The 23,589-nt window shown below is 32.3% G+C and overlaps 1 protein-coding gene and 1 non-coding gene across 3 annotated transcripts in view; one reads left to right on the top strand and one right to left on the bottom strand.

Annotated features, from left to right (window-relative positions):
* The first annotated feature begins 991 nt into the window (after positions 1 to 991).
* LOC110995806 overlaps positions 992 to 23,589 on the top strand; it is a 28,340-nt gene continuing 5,742 nt past the window's right edge. Inside the window, exon 1 of one of the 2 annotated variants that reach the window (XM_022263147.2) lies at positions 992 to 1,233. The gene's annotated coding sequence lies outside the window, so the exon portion shown is untranslated. Of the gene's footprint in view, positions 1,234 to 15,283; positions 15,498 to 23,589 lie in introns of those variants that run through there. The other variant, XM_022263148.2, reaches the window with a different exon arrangement.
* On the bottom strand, positions 22,137 to 22,255 carry LOC123689700. Its single transcript, XR_006750612.1, has one exon. It is a non-coding gene; the product is annotated as a 5S ribosomal RNA (ribosomal RNA).

Raw genomic sequence — 23,589 nt, forward strand, 5'->3', positions numbered from 1 at the left:
ATACTTCTTCAAACTTCGTATCGATCATAAATTGATAAAACATAGATGTATGAACATTTATCAGGATTCCGTGTTGCCAACGACATGTGTACATAATATGTTTTATATTCTCCGAAATCGATACCAGGGCTGTCGTATTGGGCTATATAAAAGTTCCGTATTACAATTACTAGTTTACATTTCAAAGTAATTTTTAGCAGACCACTAAAAAAGCTCTTTAGTTAAGCAAAATATTCATAACAAGTGAAGTATGCAACGTGCAAGGCATGTGGGGACAATGAAGTCACAATACAGATTTGCGTCAATGCACATGTGCAAGTTAGAAAAGTGCACTCACCACACGCGTTGTCGCTTAAATAGTGCACAAGTACGTTTTGTATAGCCATCTATTGTAATCTAGCGTTGAGAATTCTTAGAAATAATTGGGCATATTGTTGAAGGTATCCATTCAAGTTTGTTTTAGGCTAAAACGGTCTAAGGGTATGGAATAATTAAACAAAGTGTAATAAAATAAACATTTTATGAACCTATTTTGAAGCCAGATAAAAATATCCTATTTTATGAGATTGAACCTGTGTTCTACAGAACAATCTCAAGGTTCAAGCCCTGTAGGGCTTGAGTCCATTTTTCACATATATATGTTATTGTCAATGGCTTGTCCTCCAATTTGAGTTTGTCTAAAAAATGTCACCACCAGAAATGGAACCTATAAGAATCTCTCAACTATGTTAAGAATCCTGGACAACGCTTTACACGTCTGACTTGTTAAGAATAAGCGAGATAAAAGATCCTATAAAACTTCAAAGTTTCAATGCGCCCTTCCAATCTATGCTTACGTATGTGAGCTTTATGGAACAGGTAATAAAATTTGAAATCACGGGACCGATCGGCGAACGGGAGTGAAGAGTTTCGTCCGAGCCGAGTAGGGACCGAAGAACGACCGGCGCTTGGCGAGCGCCGCGCCGATCGCGGTCGCCGGTCCCAGTCGGAAACGAAAGATTGATGCGAGCTTACTTCTTAATGTCGAACACCGCGCACGTGAATAAAGTTATTCTCTTCGTCACACGTTGTATTGTGACAGAAAGTGGAGTGATTAACAATTAAAACAGCTTTATTGAATGAAAACCTACTTCATTAGTATCGATTTTTTTATCCAAACAGTGAAATTAAACAGGAATCTATTGTTTGTGTTTTAAAAGGGATATGCCGGTTCACTAATTGCTGTTAGCGGAGGTAAGCGAAGTTTATTTCTGTTTGCATATTCGATCTACTTATAAATGTACAGCCTGGATATATCTGTATATTACAGAGAAGATTGGTTTCGATAATTGGTAATAAGTTATTAAGTAGTTCTCAAATGTATGTTATCAATTGTATTAAAGTATTATTAGCGAATAATAGATGTGTTTGTTCAATGTAAGGTTAATTTATCTTGATTCCCTTTAACACAATAAAAGCATGCCTAATGTATATCACCCTCATGCGTTCGACAACCAGTTCCCAGACACAATTATTTATCGTCAATACCTATTAATACAAAAACGATTTCATTACTGACTCTATATAAATAGTTATTAGAATCTGAGTAACACAGGAAGAGGAAATAATCTTAATTGCCGTATCTATATATTTTTATTGGAATTATTAATGTATATAATTTTATTGGAATAATTAAAGAAAAAACTTATTTATATATTAAAAAAAAAGACCAAATAAAACACGAAACAATAACGTTACTTGATAAAATCAAGCATGTGGGCTAGGCGTTGTACCACCCTTATACCATAGCTATACTTGTATGGTTGAATGCACTTTCAACGGTATTCATAATTCGTTTAATTATTAATATTATTACCATGTATATTAAAAATATTGTAAGATTCTATATTAAGTAATATTATTACAATGTAGGTTAAAAATATTGTAAGATTCTATATTCGTGTGTTATTAAAATACTAATTTGTTTTAGCGAACATTTTACAAACTTTTTAATAACGAAGAAAATGTATCTACAATAATACACATTTTCCTTATTAATGCCATCTAATCATATTTATATATGTACCTACAATAAAATATATAAAAAATAATTTGAGCATAAGTGTTGAAAATAGGTTAATTCATAATAAAATATTTACATAACTATTGGAATTATTGTACATAATCAGTAACTAAGTTATAAGTATGTGTAATGTAGGACTATTTTATCAAAAGCAAATAGTCCGTGACTGGCCTGGACGGTAACTGTTTTATGATAACGGGTCATAAGATATTATGCCGTCTATTATTAAGGAAATAATAAATAAACGATATTGTGACATGTTTCTTAAGATGATAAGGAGAGCAATGTCCTAGCGATGCCAGCCTCAACGATCCTATTGCAATTAATAATTTTAAATTGCTGTGTAACATTCAACATACAAACAAACAAACAAACAAACAAACTTTATTCATCTAGGTAAACAAGTACACTTATGAACGTCAAAATAATTAATTTAATTGTAAATTTACATTTACTACCAGTTCGCAAGTCAAGGGCCTAGAGCGGGCAAGAAGAACTGGCAAGAAACTTTTCGCCACTCTTTTCAATCGCCAAGTTTTTAATACAAATTGTTTGATCTGTATCAAATCAATCCCAAGGTTTAGGATCATTTAAGTATTTATTATTACTATAAAAGAATAAGATTAGACTAATAGGTGGCCACTGAGAGTGCATAAAATCCAGAGATTATATGTGACAAGATACGTGATAAGAACAGGCTTATGTTATAATCACGAAAGCAGGTTGGAAAGGATTTCCAAAATTTGTGATAGAAACAGTGTCGCTGGACAAATGCGGATCGCTTGCGGTTGCTACGTTGTCCTACCATGGATAAGACCGATCACCTAGTTTCTGTAACATAAAATTAATGTAACGTATTTGCTCCAATGGTGGTTACGGCATTTTACACATGCGCTTGAGACGGAAACCGTTAAAAGCCAATAAAAACACTACAAATTAATAAACATCATTATGAATGTCCGTCTATTGCGATTAAAAATCGTAATATGAAACAACATTATGTTTTGACGAATAAAATAGCATTAAGACAGCAAGGCAACGTAAAAGTGAATGAATACTTCTTGACAATAAATTGTTCACTTACTAGTAGACTCGCTATATGTACTTATTACCAACTCAGTTATTTAATCCATCACATTAACAGTACCATCAGATTGTCGCTTATACTTTAATGTACTGGATATAATCAATAATGTCCGTATACAGTATTTACGTTCGCTGTTATTAGAATTTAGAAAGTACATACCATCAACGTGACTAGGAAAATTTGCGTAAAACGCCGATTTCCGCGTGCCCATAGTTCGTACAATTAAGAAATAGAATTAAGACCGATATTCCATATTCAAACTTAAATTTAAAGTTATCGATAAAAATAACCTATGAAATCATTGAATTTAGAACCTACATATTGAGAAACGCAAACGATCCGTTTCCGCCGTCTCGTTCCATATTTAAATTATCCATAACAGCAAGTTGCAAGTTGTAATGCAGAATATGAATTGCAGGCATTGTAAGCGCTAATAGGTATGCTGTATGTACGATCGTTTCCATAGTGCTGTTTGAACAACAGAGCAGCGCACCTGCCTCTACGTATAAAAGGGGACGCTTCCCATATTTCAACTGCGATAGGACTTTAACTTGAGATGTCTATCCGTGTAAAGGAATTTGGTGTTCTACGTCATAGATGATAAGTCTTAGAACCATTTTGTCAGCCGCTGTAATCCTACCGAAGATAATCGAAATATTGCTAATTAGAAATGTTGTCTACCTCGATTAAACTAAAGGGGTTTCACAGCACAATATGGACTTAAATCGAAACGACGGATCAAAACTTATTCAAAACGTACAACACGCACGTCTGGTATATTAAATTCAGTTCCTTACAAGTTTAGATATTCTAGTCCTTCAAGAAAAGAGCGTACCATTTCTTAAAAGGTTGGTAACGCACTCGCGAGCCCTCTGACATTGAGAGTGTCCATGGGCGGCGGTATCACTTAACATCAGGTGAGCCTCCTGCCCGTTTGCCCCCGGTTCTATAAAAAAAAAACCAATATTTAACCGGCAAAAAGTAGTTTCATTTTACCAGTTACTTCTCTACTTCTAGTTGAGGCAAAAGTGTTTATAATTAAGTTTCCGCGGCTGTATTTGCCGACTTGGTTACAGTTTGTTGGCTCAATGGGAGAGAAAAGTCTATTTATTTTTATAGCAATCTGAGTTGAAAAATAATTAAAGAGATCCTTGCCGGGATACTTAAAAACGAGGTTAAGTGTGTATTCATGGAAACTGTAGCTCATTTTTTCTATTTGGATGTTGTCGTTTCTCGACGCTTCTTTCGTCTCGAAGTCTCATATCACGGAAACCAAAGATAATAAAATATTTTTGCCTTATTTGAATAGTTTATATTCTCACTACTTAATTCTACGAGAATTTTATTTTTCCATTCTTCGGTCCTGACTTGAGTAACATCAATTCAAACTATGCCGTTTGTGTTATTAACTTTGAATGTACTTGCGAATCTTATTTTTCACCAGTTCATCAGTTATGTGTGCATTCCAATCCTAACAAATAATTACCCTAAACGTTACGATGGCTACCAATAAGGTAGTGTTCGTATTTAGCTATAACGAGTCAGAAATAACTTAGAAGTTATTCGGGGAAAATTCTTTGAAACCTAATACATATATCGTTATTCGGTGAACGACATTTCGCTGTACTGTCACATTAGGAAAAACTAGATTTCTGAATAAGCGACACACTTGTTATGCGGAGTATTTAAGTGTAATCGTTTCATAGAAGTCACCAAAACGGTACTACGTAACCTAATGAAACATTAGTTGTTTTTTAACGTTTTTGTGATTGTATTATTATTAACTTTTATGGAAATTGTTCATCTTGTTCTATTCGCTCATGGAATATTCACAAAAGTACTTTATATATACAGTCCCAAAAACCCTTTTAAGAAAATGCCGTATAATGGTATTTCAATTAGAAAGCTTCCATTAAGAAGCTCGCTGTCTTTAATATCGTTTCTTCATAATAGACAAGGAACAGTGGAATCGTCGAATTAAAACATTACTAGTACCTTACCATCTAAATTGCGATCTTAATGTCCAACTTTGGTGGTCTTTCTATCAAAGATACAAGAAGTGACCATAACAATAGGTTATAGAGTAGTTTTCACAATGACAGGTATTAAGACAAGAGCGGCAGGAGCACTGAACTTTGAGTCTCCTTCCCCACCTGAGGTTCACATGGCCATTAGTTCCAAGCGTTATAGTCTCAAGATATCACCATCAACGCCTTGTTATTACATAGCTTTATACCTACTGTAATCGCTCAATATTCACCTTTTTTTAGCTTAAATGAAGAAATTTACGATTGATTTGAATGTACTAGTCCGCGTAAGATTTGGTTGTTTTAACAAAGAAATCAAATCAGTACAGAATCTTAGTTAGACCCAATTTCAGCGAACGACTTGTTAAATTAAATGATATATTAACATAATTACATTTTACACAACACATATAATAAAAAAGAAACTTCCTACTCTTTAAAGTTAGTCAAACGCTATGAGAATTGGGTAGTCGGTTAGAGATGAGAACTAGTGGTAATTGTAATCAAATGTAAACGTATTGTTAAACGTATTACATAAAATAGACTTACTTAATAGTGACCTATGTCTATTTTGACTCGAAAGTTATATAAAATAAATATTGAAAATTTTATATTTCTTAATATTAATTAATTTGTCTAATCTTCCTTTATATATTTATCGTGATACATTTAAGTAGTTTACAATAAGATTCATATCTTAACACTAATAATAAATAATTGAAGTATTTTTTTATGTTCTGAATAAAATATTGTTCTTTATTACATTTTCTGACTTAATATCGTTCAATTTACATAAATTTTGGATTTGCAATCTTGCCAACTATTGGAGCGTTGTATTATATTGGCTATTGTGTTTTATTTTTTAAAATGAATAATAGAATGCAAAATCAGTCAAAATATTTGTATAGTTAAATTAATAAATGTTGAGGATTGAGCGTTGCGGTATAATAGACTGCCACGGAATATTAAAATTGCAGGCAGCCAAGAGTGATCATAGTTATCAACGGAAATTAAAGTCGACTCAAGTTCTACCACCACCACGTGATGAATTGTATCTTTAGCATATAAATGTTCTGATGTAAGTGACTATTGTCTATTATGAGAATGTCTTTAAACCTAAAAAAATCTTTACACGTAAAATGTTGTCATATTAAGCAGATTATACAACCTCAATTCTATTTCTTTAATTACTGGCTTTGGATAGGATTGTTCTGAATTGTTACTACTTGGGTTACTTCTAGTAAGGCTGAAATTGCTATTGAATGTGCCGTTTTATCACTGCAATATATATTCTATATAATATATATAATAATATACAATATTCTTTCATCTATTAAGGAACTTGTAAATAGATATGCACAAAGTGGAGCGCATACCTGTACATATGATTACACATGGGATTTGACCATATTATCCCCATTTATATTTAAAGCAACAGCGATTACAAAACTAAATAGAAAAACTAAAACCTCCTCGTGAGAAACACTATATAAAAATGACCGCGTAGTTAAATCGTGGGATCCATTTAATCGCATCACGTGAACCCTGACGTGTAGAAAAAAAAACAAAATACAATCATTTCTTAGACCAGTAATAAATATTTATGATCTTCAGTTCTTGGAAGTAACTAATATTAATACTTATACTTCAGAATAGTTATTTAACTTATTTATATTACATATTATATATATTTATTACTACGGTAAGTAAAGGTGTATTTTTTATTACGAAAACTAAGGTCGCGGACAAAGAAAAAAATTAAAAAGGGCAACAGTCCTTTGTACCATATTATAAGTTTATTATTCTACTTTATAAGTTACTTTAATAACCTATTCTTCTGGGATTCAGTGAGACAAGCGCTCGTATATCAAAGTCCAAAATCAAATATCCAAAAGAAGCAAAAACATGTGCTTCCAACATCTGCTTCGCATTGAAATATACAGAAAGATCTGGTTGAAAATAATCAAAAATGGTAAAATCTCTAGCACCAATACGAATTTTATTTTAATGAAAAAAAAAACAGGCGATATATCGTTAGAGTTCTCAGAACTTTTTGATATTATTACAATCCTGTTTTATTTTGAATAAATTATTTTCACTTACCTAATTCTGCTGATTATTATTTAATGCACAGTGTATTCTTTCTTCGAGCAATCGTGGAACATTAGGATCTAGCCTAATTTAAGTCTAATAAGTAATTTATTTGGATATTGAACATAAAAAAGTGTCGCATAACACTACGTACAGTCTCTATAAAGGAGAAGAGGCTCAGTTATTATGTTCTATTGTTTCACTGATATGGTTAGCACTTAAGACCAAGGTGCACTAAGTAACTCATCTCATTTTAAAGATCGACACAACAATTTATAAGATTAGAAACATTAAGAGAAAAGTAAAACGTTACTTTATCGAGACGATATTATTACAGAAGGGAATACTTAGTAATAATAATATTTATTTATTTTCTCAATTTCTCAATTTCTCACAGACCTTCATACATGATAAGTTACAACTATTTATTAATGTATGTAAATATTTTTTATGGAATAATAGTGAAGAAAGTGCCAAATAGCCAAATGAAAGCCAGTAGTATTCATACACATATATTATATACATCGTTCATACGTTACACTCCCTAAAATTGTTGAACGCGAGGGCCATTGAAAGTCGACGACCACAGAAATTCTTTTTACACGGCTTTCCACTAATTACTTGTTAGTCACGAAGCTCTTGGCCGTATAAATTGCCTTTAGTTTTAATAACGATAACCGTGGTTTATTAACCCAATCTGAAGCTTCCTCGTGCAACTTTAGTTCATTCGTATGTAGTGTCATTCTTTGGACTTAGTTGTGTCTTCTTATGCACCTGGCTTTCTTGGCCCGTGTAAAGTAAACGTTCTTTCTTGGCAATAATGGTGTGAATGATATCAACCCAGTATAGATAAACCCCTGGCTTTCCCCAAAGTGTCGTAGACTTAAAATCTACTATGGAGTATGTACATAGCACGATTTTGTTCCAATGTGCAGAAAACTTTAATTTTATCGATTTGATAAACAAGTCGTAGTCTTACTCAAAGTAAAAACAAATGTGAAAATTAGTACACGCGTTAATCTGATATTTTTAAGAATAATTAATTCTTTCAGCATTTACGTTACGCAGTCAAGGTACTTTTCACGTACAGGGTTAAAGTGTTAGAAAATAAAAGAAACGTAACAATTTTACGTAAATTATCGCTGAATCGGGGCAAATTTATATTCCATAATGAAATTTCAAAGAATTGCTTATTTACAAAGGTAATATAAAAACATTGAGGTCACTGTTATTGTCAACTTACAATAAAGCAAAATTATTGCAGTGGCATAATTGATAAATTGATGTCAATGCAATTGTAAGCAGACGTTCCATAAACGCATGTTTACAATAAACATTCTTGCTTCCAAATATAAAAACTATTGTAATATAATTGGCCACGCACGCACCGTATAAGGCTTGATAGTACAGCCTTGAAGGTTCAAGGACCTTCTTTGGTATCTTGGATGAGTATATTCAGTCTTATGGACAACTTCATTGCGCAAAGCTTGAGCTAATGCTGACTCACTACAGATCGGACTAATGTCTTCGCTGTCTCTTTTAATAGTAAGTACAGTACTAAAATATATGCGTGATTCAGAACTGACTTACTCAACAAAATCTTTGATTTTATAGACATAGAGATGTGTATTCCGTTAATATAACTTTGCCCCTATCGTTAAAAAACCAATTCAAACGTACGTATTTTATCTCTTTCACACATTGATATTTGTTTATTGTCTATGACATACATATATGATATGGTATATTTTATAGATAAAGCCTCAAAATGCCTCGTTTTTTGCCTCGTGTATTTTTATATACCTTTTTATTTTTTTTATACAACAGGGGGCAAACTGGCAGGAGGCTCACCTGATGTTAAATGATGCCCATGGTGCCGCCCATGGACACTCAATGCCAGAGGGCTCGCGAGTGCGTAGCCGGCCATTTAAGAATTGGAAAATTAAAAAACCTGAAATTAGAACTGACGTTACAACAGCCGAACCTAAATTAATCATTGCACAACTTCTTAAGGGTTACCAGATCCTTGCATAGATCAATCATGTCTCATTAGGAAAGTGAGGGACAAAAGCTCCTGGGAAATCTTAACCGACTTTGTGTCGCGTCTATTTTTGTAAATGGCTTTAGGAAGTAACCTATATCTCTTAGCACACTTGGCATAGAACAGGTGTCAAAACAATACAAACACTTGACAGGCAAAATAGATCGCTTCTAATTTTATACAATTTTAAGAAATTAAATAAAAATAACCTTTTTTACATGTATTATAAAGGCTATACATATATGCGATTCATTTTCTCCAAAAAATTTAGGCTCAATAGAATTATTAAACAGAGGCAAAACTATCCTAATCACACCGGACATTCCGGACATAGTTTAGCTTCGATAAAATTCAAACGATTTTCAAATTCTGGGCAACTAATATAGAACTATATTATAGTATCAAAATAACGTTCAATCGGCACGCTAAATGGTGTGATACAGTAAAATTGGATTATCTACGTCATTATGACGATGAAGACGTTCATCTTTATCAGACATTTCTTTCTCTGTAGACGACTTGTATCGCTGCTTTATTACGCTACTCAACAGGCCGCTCCGTCATTCTCTAACTTTACAACAATGAAAGCGATTTCGACTTCAACATTGCGATTTTGTTGTACTTTAGATAGTTCGTTCAACAATTGTGGTGCTGATGTAAACGCGTGGTGCAAAACTCTATGGTAAAGGGGAGTACCTACTTTCGGTAGGTACTTGAAGTTACAGTTAACCTTCCCAAATATACTTCAAATACTATTATGAACCTTCATAATAAAAAGTAGCGTAGCAGATTTTTCTCTGAACTTAATATAAGACAAGAATTTAATGGTTGTTAGGGCAAATACTACAATATTTATTAAGATGTTTGAGTTGTCGAAAAGCTTACATCGTTCAGAGCTTCATAAAACTGGTTAGTCGATACAAGATTATGTCGGTAATCTAAGATCGCAATAGTTACAAAACGGACTTTCCTTCGAAATGCCGCTTACCTTCTGCGTCTGTGTTGCCAATCTTGTTACAATTTGCTTACAGAAACCCAACCGTGATAATATTTAAATGTTTAAATAATGAGCGTAAAAACAACAAAATAAATCTCATTGCGACACTCTCTGACTTAATAAGACAATCCTCTAGGAATATGAATTAGCCTATAAGATATATTTACACTTTTTGTGGTTACACCATTAAAATTAGTCAAATTAAAATACGCAGCGTTAAAGCCCGAAAATTTAAAATTACAATATTATATTTGTTTTTTATCAGAAACAGAACGCTATTCAGCATTAGAAGAGGATTTTTTTCCTAACAACATAACAAAACCAATGGAAATGAATCCATTCACATCAATATTAATCAAATGAATAATCATTAAAATAGTGGTATATAAAAGAAAACAAATAATTAATTACAATGTCATAAGTTATACATTTTAAACAGGAACTTTAACTAATCAGGTTTTTTGTGGTTTTATTTAAGTTTGACCTTTTAAGAACTAAAGTCGATTGAAGGTTGTGGCAGAGGCTACAGAGCGGGGAGCAGGGGTCCATGCGTCTAAAAGAAGGGATGATGACCCATCCCTGCAAGTACTGGACCCGATCTCCCCTAGCTATTTGTAAATGCGTATGGCCCGGTCTGTGAAAGATGCTTGCTGTGTCAAGCATCCTCACAAATCAACAATGGGCGGGAAGAGGCGGACGCATCCGCCGCATCGCGTGTTGGGAAGCGGATAAGGCTCTGCTGTTACCGCATCCCGCATAAGGCGATTGTTGGTGGCACCTTGGGGTTTAAGTGGGTATGCACAATGGCGAGTCCCACATAATCCTTCTGCACCAAGCAGTCGCGCCGCGGAAGGGTATGCGCAAAGCATTTCCCCAAGAGAAAAAAAAAAAAAAAAGAGGCTACAGAGGAAATAATTTTAGTTTCGTGACTTTAATGTATGCAATTTATCCCATATGCATACAATATACTACACAATAGGACATCACATCATAATGAAATTGACAATAAGATTAATAGATATATGTGGTAGAAATTATTTTTTTATTAAAGCTAATACTGTTCAACTGCAATGTGGTTAAGGCTTTTTATGTGGTTTATGCTACTCATATTCAATATATATTATAAAGTAGAGTAGTACAAGGTGCCACAATGACGGACCTTCTTAATGCAGTTAAAAGCAATATATTAGCATTATTATTCCTACCTTGGTGTAATTACTAATATATTTTTTTTTATAGAACGGGGGGCAAACGGGCAGAAGGCTCACCTGATGTTAAGTGATACCGCCGCCCATGGACACTCTCGATGCCACAGGGCTAGCGAGCTTCGTCAGCCTTTTAAGAATTTGTACGCTCTTTTCTTGAAGGACCCTAAGTCGAATTGGTTAAGTTTAAGAACAATTATGTTTTGGCTTCATATCTTATTATGATCGAAGTCGTTAAACTAAAGCTCTTTTTGACTGAGACTATTGCATAATCTACGCCACCTATTCTAAGAACTAATAATCTATATTTGAATGTTATCTCTACATAAGCTGTAGTACCTTGTAATTTTAATTTACGTAACATAATACGTCGTGTTTAAAGAAGCTAAGACCTTCAAAAATAGGTCAGTCCAGCACATTATACGTGCGGATACATAATAGTGTTTCATTACAGCATTATGAATATGAACCTAAAATAGACACCTGCAAATGTGTAGTACAAACTACAACACGTTTCGTAAGAAAGGTTTCCAATTAATATTTAACTGGCAATCGAAATCTAAATCCAAATCATATTTAGATATGCAAATAGTTATGATTATCATCAGTCCCGTACATACATAAAAAGTTTGATGTCAAATGCGAGGGACGCTAGTGTACCTGTCTTAATAGGAAATTATGCTAACTATAATTGAGTAAAAAAATAACGCTTCACTCAGAATTATATGAGTTGACAAAAGACAAACGCGTTTTAACATGTAACTATATTAATATTATTTAAGAACTTCGCCTACGGGGACTGGAGTGTTAGCATCGCCATCTTTGTTGTTGAACCGAATTCTTTTAATAAATATTTTCTAGATAATTCCTCGACTATGTAGTCGTCGGAGGTATTAAATAGCTAAGTAAGATTGAATTAGATATGTGTTATGTTTAAACTAATGGTTGTCTGGAAGAAATCGCTCTAAAGCGATAAGGCCGCCAGTTGCTATTCATTAAATTATGTTTATTTTTTTTTTCCTTTTATGTAATGCTACGAAGTGTTAATAAATAAAATAAATAAACTGGGATCACTCATGGGCGACAGTGTATTAATTACAAATGTAAGGGCTCGCTTATCGTATGTCGCGTGCTCCTCCATATATATGGCTTCAAGGGTACTTGAAGTCAGCTGTTATTGAAAGCAATTAGTAAGTCTATACCTTTTGTTAACATACACTTGTAAATTAAAACCCGTATTGACTGTCCTCTTGCAATATCTAAGATATTTTTAATGGATATGAGCGTGTTGGGTATCATTGTTATTGGTCCCTACACAAAATCAAGCGTTCTAAAAAGCTCTAATTTTCAAATCTCTATAATTTATTGCAAATGTTTAACGGAAATACTGTCAGCACAAAGTTGGTCCAATGATATTTATAGAACGAATGGAAGGGTAAGCGCAGTCGATGGTGGAGATAATCGGATTCCCCGCTCTGACCTGCCGGAAGTGACCCGGCACGATCGAAGCTAAACTTAATGAACCTTCATTTTCCCTTTTCATGCAATCTATGTTTCCTGTTTCGAATTGTCTGTACAGAAATCAAACTCGGCAAATAAGACATAAGCTATATTTCAAAAGACGAACATTTAAATTTGTTTCAAGTTGAATTGAGAATTCCATTTTTAAATAAAATTAGTATCTACATTGAAAATTTCAATGTAGCTACTAATAATATTTTTTTTAACATATTTATGGTTTTTAAGGGGCATTTATTAGCATTAAACATATCCGAAGCAATGTTAGTTTAGTGCTTAAGTGTGCAACTCTCAACCTGAAGTCCGAAATTCGACCATCTACTTTACAGATAAAATTAATACTATTTACAGTATGTCTACCTGAATCGACAACTTACATAAGGTGCGTTCCTACGTTCAATCCTGAAATCTAATACCAACGCCGATAAATGTTGTAGTACCTTGAAAATACGATAAAAAATATAGGAACTTTTTAGGAATATGCCACGACGAGCGCCAGAATTACGTATCGTTAAAATTTATAGAAATGATTTTAAAAAGGCGTCCACCGAAATCAGCAGTTACATTATTTCAAAATAAACAAAACCGGATGTCTCAACAATGCAGCTACTGTTAAATTCACTTCACGTTATTAGAGAACAGAGACAATGTACGAGAACTCAATATTTAAAAGGCAATTATGAAAACTTACTTCAAATTCGTTTTTTGTTTCGTTCTAGAAAATATGTGAATAAAACATGTTTTATTTGAAAGTACTTAAATTTGATTTTATATTTATCAAACGAACCCTTTTTGTTTATATTCTTAACAAATTATCTATCTGTAGTACTCTTTTGTCTCTTTCTGTCGACTTATGTTTACACTGTGAGGAAAACTAATAGACTACTGAATTAGAATAGACTAATAGAGAATTTATTTTTATAAATAAGTGGGCATAAGTTTAAATGCATAAAAAGATTTATACCCAAACCAATTTAGAAACGTCACATAGGTAACAAGATCGTTACTTGCTGTTATCTTAAATTTGTATTCATAAGAAAACGTGAAAATTATTTAATTAAAATATTTAGTTATCTATTACTGTACATCGGTCCTATTCTTATTCTTAAATTCAAAGTTAATTATTGCGTTGTGTCATAGTTTTGCAAGTTTCATACTTAAATAATTATTGTCAATTCCATAGAAAAATCCACTCTACTATATACTTTAAATTCTATGTGTTAGGACTAACCCTTGACCCTATACAACACATATTTCTATCTGTGTGTAATAAACACTAGCTCGTCGAGTCGAGACTTACCAAGAATTATGACTCTCGCATATTAAAATCTATGATTTTTTATGTGACAGGGTTAAAGAGGATGCGAGTTACTTAGAAAATATTGTCTACCGTCGCCCATGAACCCCTGCAATGCCAAGAGGCTTACGTTGGACACAAAACTTACGCACAGATTGTATATTGTTTTAAAAAAATCTGACACATGAAAGGCCGTAGCAACTGGATAATTATTATCGATATAGAACTCGGTTGTTCACATATCCTATGATTCTGAGAAGAGCACAAATTATAAGGAAAACAATCTGTTATGGTTTGTTCAATCTGCGTACAGTCTGTATTGTACATTCTCACGAACTGTGCCAGGTGTTAAAAGGATTGTTTATAGCTTCTCTATTGTTTAGCATTACATGTTTACTAAACATTAAGAGATTTTAGAATTAGAATGCTTAAGATTATTACGATAGTTAATTTCTACTATATTTTGCTTACGCATATTAGTACACAACCATATTCTGGTCTGCTGATGCCTGTATAAATCCCTCCATCCATTTTTTGATAGCGCTTATAAAACTATATACGTGATAATATATCTAAGTGCACACCATTATTCTCTTATATTCAGGCACTATTCTTAGAAATAAATGAACCTTTAATACATAAATAAAATAAATTAACCTAACGTAAACGGTAATAGAACTTTCCCACAATTTATTCCAAGATGTTACCGGGGGATAAACGATCTAGCTTCACCTAAGCATTATAATCTCATTCTTGAATCGAATTCGTTCACGGGTGAGAAAATCCCGCCTCAATATGTATCTCGTACGTAAGCTTCATGCTTGTTTGTTATTCATTGCCGCCGATGTTCGGAAATATTGTGACGTGTTAAGAACGAGTGAGCGTTTACCACGCAGTAGGTAATCACAAATAAATATCTACCGGCGTAGATACACCGCGATCGCGATGTCATCAAAACATCAGTTCAATCCGATCGTTTCGATGAAGTAAACGTCAACGCGTGAGGTTATGTACCGTCTCAAAATGCTTGGATTTTTCAAATAGCATTTTTAAATGTTAATTCAGTTTGAAGTATAACGTGCCTACTTAGTGCAGTTTATATCTGTGAATCTGTGATATGTGCACATATTGAGTTACGAGTTCAAATTTGGAATTTAACCAGTAAATTGAGGGTATGTAAGTTTTTTGTTATTTGTCAATCATATTTTATATTCATGTGTTAATTGTTATTATGTATATAGTTCACTATTCTAATCATAACTTTAGAATTGACTAATCTAGGTACCAGTAGGTTAGTAGGAGATTAAAATCATAATTTCGCATGGGCTTTAGTTAAAAAATTGTCTAAAACCTTGTTCGCTACTGAAATAAAATCAAATTCCAAGCATATTACAAGCCATGATTCATAATTACGATCGTAAAACAATGCGGCTATCCGTACATATTACGTGTGTTAATGAAAAATGGAAATCCAGTCATGGAACCATGTAATATGTGACAACTTGCCAATTGACAACTAAGTGTTACTCTGATCTCACATAAATTATTATAAGTTTAATAGAGTTCTATCATAAGACTTGAATGTTGTGAAAATTAGACTATACATATATATTTTTTGTCAAATATCATATTATAGTCGAAACTTATCAGTACATAGTATTTAATAAACAACTTTTATATTTCGTAACACTTTAGCATTACCTAGGTTGAAGTAATAAACAAAACATTAGTAAACAGTTTTCTTAAAAACCTATTTTGAAGAAATCAGTTTAAACATTTCACTTCGCTATTATTCTAGATGACTTCGCTATTAACAAATGACATTAATGGCTTCTAGGTTCTAAGAAAATTTAAATCCAATTATGTAAGCATTAGCTTGAAATCAATTTCAATGCAGTATACATTACCAATGCTGTCGTAACTATAGCGATTGTAAACAATGCAGTATGAATATCCAAATCACAACTTACCATAGTATGCCCATTAATTTTTTAAATCACATTCTGGGGTAAAGATACTGGCCACTTACTTGACATAATAAAAAAATATAATATTTATGTGACGTAGTGTATCTGCAGTTGTAGCCACCGCTCCTAGATTTGACAACTTTTCATTTCTAAAGAAAGACGTCAAAAATATAAAAAGACAGTTTACGGTTTTTTTTAATTTACAGGTTTAATTAATTACATTTTGACAATTAACAACAAAATGGCCAGATTAGTAACGGACTTCTGAAGTAGGAAGGCGGTATTTAAATTAGAGACATTAATAATAATAATAATTTATTTATTGCAAGAATATGGTACAAAATGTTAAGGTGGTATTCGTAAGTCGTTCGCATATTCTGCCACACACAGTGGGGCGCAAATTTATCTTAATTTTTAGCTACTTTATTAAATTTGTATCAATTACAATGTCTCATGCAAATAATCATTTATGGAATAGTACATTTTTTCCAAAAGTAATGCACTAAGTCGCTTTTTAAAGACTAATCGGTTGATCTTTTAATTTTTTCGGTACTTAATTTATTGTAATCTTTAATTGCCAAAGAAAAGGTGTTTTTCTGAAACAGTAATTTATATAATAGTTTTTGAACCTCACCGCATATGAATAAAATGTAATTCCATTTCTGTCCTTTTGCGAAACTTCATTCAACGTTTGGACGCCTACGTACTATGTCCAAACTTCTTGAGTTCCGAAGTATTTATTGCCAAATCAATTGTTATTTTTGTTGATAATTGGGTGAAGGCTGAATAAACAAAATATTTATACGCTATTAAATAGTACAGTTCATACATTCTGAATTAATTTAATGTGTAAACAAAAATTACCGTGACAATTTTATCACCACATTTTTCTATGCGTAGTATTATTCAAGAACTTGGCTTACTACGTACTTAATCTAATAGGTTTAATTAAAACGTTTTAATCAATAAAAATCTATATAATCGTCACACATGCAAAAATACACATTAAATATTAAAATTGTGTAGTTTGTCGTTTCAATATTCTATTACCGTTGAAGCATTGTAGTCTGTGAAAGTACGAGTAGGTACATAAAATATAATTGTCTCATTTTATTTTATACCTAATATAATAGATATCATAACAGGTACATGTTTGATACAGCGGCTACATAGTTGTTTTCTTTCATTATAATATCGTTTGGCAGCTTTAAGGGTATTGTAATGATTATATAACATTAATTAATTTTAAATTACCCATAAGCCTACATTATACTTTAAAACTATATAAGACCTTCATTATTAACAATTTCATTGATTCTCAGAGTTTTGATTGTTGGTTTAAAAGTACGCCACGTTTATCCTTCTAAATCAATTTAATAGATGTATACAGTATCTATAAAATACATTATCACTAATAAGTCCTCTAATTTATCTTGGTTTATTCTCAATTCTGATGTTTATTTGAAAACAAAACGCGTTTTATCCCACTAATCATTTAATTATACGTTTCGTTAACTATATTATAGTTGTATTATGTATTCACATTATAATTTATTGTGAATTTATTATACAACCGTTTATTGAGGACATTACTGTGATTTTGGACGGTTGCCTTGGCTACGCTCTATTGAATAACCGGACTCTTGTCATCCTTGACAAACGTTTCACGCTTCATTCGCACCTTGTATCAAAATATATTTTTCTGAATATAATTGACCAATGAATTTGACGTATCATTCTCAAATTGGTTTTTTATTTTACTAGTTATAGCCTCGTGTGGCTTTTTGCTACATATGTTTACAACTGTTATAATGAAACTGGTTTGCAGAATAAAATTTAAATTTTATGCAACGAAGGCTCATTTCAGATAATATAATTAAATCTTGCTCGAATCATCTTCAGATTTAAGTCTGTGTTTTTACATCAATTTGTATTACCACATGGATTTTTTTATACCACCAAACGTTTTATTCAAAATCAAAATCATTATTAATTTAGGTAACACAATGTACACTTATGAATGTCAATAAAAAAATATATATTAAATGCTAAATGCTTCTTACTTTATATTTACTGCCAGTTCTCAAATCGAAGGCATAGAACGGCGGATTAATCTCTCCGCCACTCTTTTTAGGAAGGGCCACAGTGATATAGAGAGCATGTAAAAGAGACTTTCTGTAAAATGCTTTCTGTTAAGGGATTAAATATAATAATAAAATTATAATCGTAATCGTTGTAGTAATATTATACCCAGTAACTATTGTACTTTAGATGACTTTATTGGTTGCAAAGGAAATAATTACATTTTTATACGCTAATGACAGAGTAGAGAATTTTAGACGTAGAATATAAATAAGCAGTAATTTATATGTACCTAGCCATGATATCTGAATAAATATACATACCATGACATACTGATATTTTTTTAAACAAACGAAATTTACAGAACTGAATTGCCATCCCGTACAGGCGCCATTTACGCCTGATCTGTGAGTTGATCAAGATTAAATTTTATAAGAAAACAAGACATAAGTACTGCATAAGGTCTTAGTATTGACGTTTATCTAATACTAGGCTCTCGGAACTTTCTCTAGACTGGCATTACCAGTTTCCATTTTACTATGAGTTTCTTCACTTGATAAGGCCTAATATCAACGGAAATCGTGTTTTAATTATTTTACTATTCAGCTGCTCTATAAGTTACATTCCATTATGATGATGCACTATCTAATCGTTATCAAATCCCTCGTAGTATCTTATCTTAACAATAATAATTGTGTACTTGTAATAAACGCAAAAAAATCCAGAAAACGTTTTTTCGAACACAGAAACCTATGGGTATGGTAATGTCTGTCTATCAGTGGCTGCTTCCGTTATCTTTCAACCTTAAACATCTATATGCGGTAGGATATTCTCTGAATATCCTACCGCAGACCTCACATTCCTGAGTGTAATTAGGCTTTGGTTACTCGATTGTATCGGCTATTATAAAATATACCTGTAAGTATAGAGATATCTTATATGTTGTCACAAAGTTTAGGAATCTAAATGTTATAAATAAGTTATTAAATCGCTATTCAATGTTTTTGAACTGTTATTAACTTCAAAGTGCTCATACATTTTTAATGAGCATAAAATGAAGCCAGAAGTGGCAGGAAACAGGTGATAATCCACAACATCTACAAACAGGATAACCTAAGAAAAAACTCGGTGCGATAAAAACTATTAGTTCATTACGATAAAATAATGACTACGACATAAATGTCCATAGCTGTGCCAGGTGTCTAGCAGTTGTCGAAATATTTGCTGAAAACCCGTTCCAAATGTTAGAATGCTGTATTTTATTTGAAACAAGTTTTGTATTTCTTACAATGACTATGGATGAATTCAAACTATAATTAAAAATTTGTCGTAAAACCGGTTGAGAGAAAATGAGTCTTTCAATTATTCACTATCATAATCATTAAGAAATAATCTTACATCATCTTTCATTACCTCATATTTGGTTGTGGTTTGGTTTAAGTAAAAATAAACCATAATTTTATTGTAATTGTATTTTTATCTTGCTCTTCCTTGAATATAAGACATGTCACCAGTCAATTGTCAAAAGTGTCACAGGAATCTTTGGCGGGAATATCATTGGGAATCTTATATGCCATTATCAAACTCCTTTTCACTTATTGAATACTATTTAACATGTTGAATATTACGGGTCAGTATTAAATTCTATTGAAAAAGGACTTTGTTAAATATGTCTTTCACTAGTAATTATAAACACTTTGAAATCTTTTATCTTGTTAATGACCATATTTACACAGTTTCACAATCTAAAGACAAAAGAGCTCGTGAATATTGTATCTTCACGTTTCAAGCGACGCTTTTCCGGCAAACTTCACAAAACAAAAACGTAATATGAATATTCAGTGAAGCATTTTATGTTAAAGGTGAGTAATTTAGTATGTATTTTAGATGTGTTATAACTGTAACTGACGTTGAAAGTTACTTTGATTGACAGCAAATACAATTTGTGTATTGTATTTCGTAGAAGTTATTTATTTATTAAAAAATAAATTAAAAACAATTCAAGTTTTCTTACAGTAATCCAGTTTTTTTATAATATGTGCATAGATTTGCTTTGTTAAAGCAACACTCGGAATTCAAACTGGTCAAATCTGAAACATAAACTATATCTGTACTTGTATAATATCGATCGATATGACAGAGAAAATATTGTATTTATATAAACATCTCTTTATAATACAACTAGTTGTGGCATGGCATTGCTTTTGGGACCAATATTGTTCCCATTGAGTTTGTGAAGAACCAAACTCATAAAAATACACTGCAAAAAGGAAATAGAGGTTGCATCAGATCTAACTTAAACTTTTATCTATGCTATAACTTTTTTTTAAATTTACATTAAGAAATATAAACGAAACTTACCTAATACGTTAAACAAATATATGTATTGGTAGTGAAAGCACAATACGCGTAGAACTGTATACTCGTAAAAGCTCCCGGCCTGGAGCAGTAGGTAAAGAAAATCTCCTTCAAAGCCTGAACTGGTGTAAAAAGGCTTTTACAGCTTGCTTGTATAAACAGCGGCACTGACGTGGGTTCTATTGAATAAACTAAAAGAAGTAATTTGTGCTACATATTTTTCTCCCCATTGCTATACATTAAAATACTATTTTTATTTGTATATGAGATTACGTACGTTCATGCTAAATTTCAGAATGTATAAAGTATAAGGTTCGGTGTAGGGAATCAAGTAAACGGTGGACGCGTATGGTATATCGATTATAATTCCCGCTGAATAATTAGAGTTCATTTCTCTTATAGACTAAAGCGTTACATAATATAAGTATATATTATTTGTTACTTATTTTCTACTGACACAATAATAGTCATAGTCTCAGTATAAGTTTCACTAAACTTACCTGGAAATGTTATATATGTTTGATTTTTTGTGTAATTTATAAGATATTCATAATAATATAATTATCTATAATAAGAAATTACTATAACTAATTAATTAATTAAGCATTATATTTACTCCTAATTACATGCGGAATTGGAATTAATAAATGGTTACTGTGTATTTTACCGACATTTTCCATTAGGATGCGTCATTGCTATTCTTAATAATTAAGTGACGTATTCTGACCTCCATGTTGTCACGATTTTAATCTGAGTAAAGATATAACAGCTAAGCACTATAGCGCACAAAATTTATGCTTAAAACACGCTTTTTAGGTGTTTATTTTACCACAAAATTATCTACTATTACTGTAATACTAAACCTATTAATATTTTTTTCATAGACTTTTAACTGTACTTGTTCGTGTTGTGTTGCACGTTTTGGGTGTGGATAAGAACATGAGGATTGACTTCAGTAATCCTGGAAATATGTTAAACTTGATAGGTGTCAAGGGACACCCGTATGGAATGAAGTTCCTTTCGATTTATATTTTAATTGGTATCATAATAGTACGATAGTTTTATCCACACCAATACTTCATCATCTATTCAAGTTTTAAGATACCAGAAATTTAAAAGAGGAAGGAGGTTGATGTTGTGCTACGCAGGGATTAAATCGTGAAATAGCCTAGATATAAATTAACAATTAATAAGCATATTTCAGATGTTTTAATTCAGTCTCATCTGGTTCATCTCCATGTATAAGCTGTTCCTCGTTGTGATATTACTAAGTTCACTAAGCTTTGAAAACTATTATTGTACAGGGATTCTCGTGTACGTTTGATCTCGGCAAGCAAAAACAAACTAATTTAGTAAAGTGATTCCAATAATAATTTTAATTTCTTTTACCTACGAAAAGAAAAAAGCCAACATCACGAGGTGTTCCCAGGCGGTCACCCATCCAAGTACTGACCTCGCCCGACGTTGCTTAACTTTGGTGATCAGACGAGAACCGGTGTATTCAACGTGGTATGGACGTTGGCGGTTGCTAAATCGAAAATATAAAATGGAACAACTATAGCGAAAAGTATCGTTACAGCTTTAGGTCTTAATTTTTTTTCGTTCAGCCCCCTTTCGCAGTAAGGAACTTTGTTTCAATAAAAATTGATTTTTGCAGCCAGTTAAAATATAATATAAGCCGTGAGATATGCCCTATAAATATTCAAAGAATACCTTAACCATATCCGCATATAGGAAACATTAAACTCTTGTAATTTAACCTAACATTGCGGAGAAAGTTTTGCATATTCTATCGAAGCACACATCGATTCCATGCATTAAACCATGAAGGCGAGCTAACGGATTGGCTGACCTGAATTTTCATTAAGCTAAAGTGCTTAATTTCTTAAAATATTATCATAATCCAAAACTTGCATGACATAATTGACTGTCTAGTTTTGCATTGTAATTGTTTGTTATGAAATAGTCACCTACATCTCGAAATATCTAGGTCAAACGGGCCATATTAATGAATAATTAATACTATGCGAACGAAATTTTTAATGCAAGAAACATCGGTAAATTTTTGCTAGAAAATATTGCAAAAAGTAAAATATATGATAATAATAAATTGAACTAGAGATGAATATTCCTTTATTACTCCGCATATATGTACGACAACTAAGTGTTAACAGTTTTGCTATCTCAATTGATAAGCAATTTTAGTTCTTATTGATGTTCCTAAATTATATTTTAGCTCAGTAAAAGAGCAACTTTGGAATTACCGATGCGATAATATTTGGGATTTTTTGAGACAAAGTATAGAAACTGTTGTTACATTGATGTGCTATATTTAGCACATTATAAAAGGTATTTTTGAAACTGTTCCTGGGAAAGCGGTCTATATTCGCTATACGCATTTGTATTCAAACTCGATCGGCTGCGACATTCGATTCTGATCACCGATCACATAATTTCCACGTGATGTACACTCTAAATATAGAGGTTTCACTCACGTCAAGGGATTTTCGAACCGGTCTAGAGAGTGCCATTGCAAACTTTCAACAGAATATCACATTCCTTGCAAAAAAGGATCTTTCTCGTAACGCCACATTCGGGAAACGTTCCTTAGAACGGCAAAGGTTTATGGTTCACAGCGAAACTGATAAAACATTGTTTCCGTTATTTATTTTATACACAATAACTTTTTTAGTATCTCAGTATAAGCTTTAAAATATTCGTTCATACATTCCTTGCTCAGTGAATGTTTACATCATTAAAAGCAGTAGTTACTTGCTTTTCCCTCGGTGTGAGGATGACTCAGAGAGGGCAAATACTTTTGTATAAATAGAAGATTATTAATTGACAGGCTCGTACT

This window comes from Pieris rapae, chromosome 1, assembly GCF_905147795.1.
Source record: "Pieris rapae chromosome 1, ilPieRapa1.1, whole genome shotgun sequence".
In the NCBI taxonomy this organism is placed as follows: Eukaryota; Metazoa; Arthropoda; class Insecta; order Lepidoptera; family Pieridae; genus Pieris; species Pieris rapae.